Source organism: Colletotrichum higginsianum, chromosome 3 (genome assembly GCF_001672515.1).
Source record: "Colletotrichum higginsianum IMI 349063 chromosome 3, whole genome shotgun sequence".
NCBI lineage: Eukaryota > Fungi > Ascomycota > Sordariomycetes > Glomerellales > Glomerellaceae > Colletotrichum > Colletotrichum higginsianum.
Window position 1 is genome coordinate 4,342,221 of NC_030956.1, and position 2,100 is coordinate 4,344,320.

Genomic DNA, 2,100 nt, shown 5'->3' on the forward strand with positions numbered 1-2,100 from the left:
CTGGGTCTAGGAGAGGGATCAGAGAATATGATGGTGGCAGCACGTCTGGTGTGCTCTACATCGTACTGTCCTAGTATGCATCGTACACGCCTCTGCAGGGAGACAAGGCGACATGGCGGACGAATGGGTGGTGCCCGCGTGCAAAAGTCGACTCACTGGCTTTGGACAAGTGTACCATTGTCCCAATTGACCGGGATGATTGGATGATCCGCCAAAGATTACCTAGATAGCTTGCCTGCATGAGATAGGTTGTGCCGGTACTGTGCCCACCATGTGTAACATACAACTACGGTATAGTGACGGTCCCCGACTACAGATCAGAGGTGTACAATTTGATGCGACCGCGTTGGTCGAGTTTTCCATCAAATCCCTGACCATCATACGGCCACCCTTTGCACTGGCAAGCGCCATCATCATCAACGCCATCACCATTACCATCGCCGGGGATCCAGCCAAAGACCTTACCCGTGATGTTTGACAACGGTCAAGTCGGTAACAGTAGTTAGTGTACTGAGTGTTCGGGTGTAGGTACCTTGGTCAAGGAATGGTACATGCACCCTACCTAGCTACGAAAGAAACGGGCCGGGCCACGACGACGAACGACATGTTGCCATGACACACATGCAAGGGTCACTGTTCCCCGGGGACGAGGGCGGCGAAGAAGACGTGGAAGGGCCGAGAAGACGGCTTCGCGTGGCTTGGTCGACCGCCGTTGACAGGCGCTCACGTATCATCAGCACAACGCCATGGAAGGGAGGAGTCCCGTCTCGGGATCCCGTATCGATGCTGCGACGGGATGCAAAATGATAAGTTTGACATGTTACTCCGCAGTGCAATTGAAGCCTGCGACCTCCCCCTCGCTTGGTGCATCTAATCTCTCTATCCACACCACCACCGTATCACTTGGCTCGCAGCACCCTGCCGGCCCGCGCACTGCCGACTAATTGCCTCTACAGCAACCGAGTTACTCTAGACTACGACTGCCTACCTAGCGATTCTCCTATCAGTGGCAGAAAGCCTGGGGGTTTGGCTTCAGGGTGTTCGTTCTTTGCTTCTGTTCAACCGTTCTTCGATTGAACAAACCCTTGACTTTCTGGCCGGCGCGCCCTCCACTCCTCCGCCTCCACCTCCGCCTCACATCCACACCCTCACCCTTCACAAGCCGCGGCAACGACACAGCCATTTTCCACTGGAGAGATAACCAGTCATTCTTTGGCAGCCCTATGTATTGGTACACCACAGAAAAAGAAGAAGAGAGAGAGAGAGACCGCGGGCCCAGGCAGAGGTGGAAAACCATGGGCAAGAAGACATCGCAATCCGACCCTTCCCGCTGTGGATCTGGCACGGAAGACAGACAAACAGCGAGCAATAATTCTGCCGTAAGAAGGACGACGGGTCCTGCGGAGTTCGGTACCAGCGTTAGAGTTTGGGAGTTGAGACGGTTGACACTCCGACCTTTGCAATCAGACGTTGTCTGCCTGTACGAGCTGCGTCTATTCTCGTGAGCGACCCCTGGATATAAAGAGCGGCTGTCGACCAGACTCTGGATGGGTCAGTGTCCTCGTCCGAGTTGCAACGTGCCCTCGATCCAGCTTCATCGTCATTACACCCTCACTCGCATTGAAACCTTCACATCACCTCGCCTCGCCTCACTCAATCACTCGTTCCACCTCGCATTGCTTCACCTCACCTCGCATGACCCCATCACCCGCCCACTTCACTTCACATTCACCCTGCCTCACTCAGCTTCTGTATTTAAACTGCCGCCGCTCAACCAGTCTCCCAAACGTTTGAACTCAACTCTCGGCCTGGCATCGATTACATCTCGCATAAGCAGTCGTCAAGAAAAAGAAATAACAAAAGCTTCGAAGCCAAGCACACCGCATACACAGACACAAACAACATCATCGTCACACTCTTGCTCTTTTACTCTTCTCACCCACCGCCTTACATCAAGTCTCATACGGCGTGGTCTGGGCATTGTTGTCCTCAATTGGTACGTTCCATTTCTTCCTACCTCCGTGGCCCTACGCAATTGCATCCTTCCTTCCTTTCCTGTCTTCCCAGAGTGCCTACATGGGAGAGGTACCTCCGGCCTAC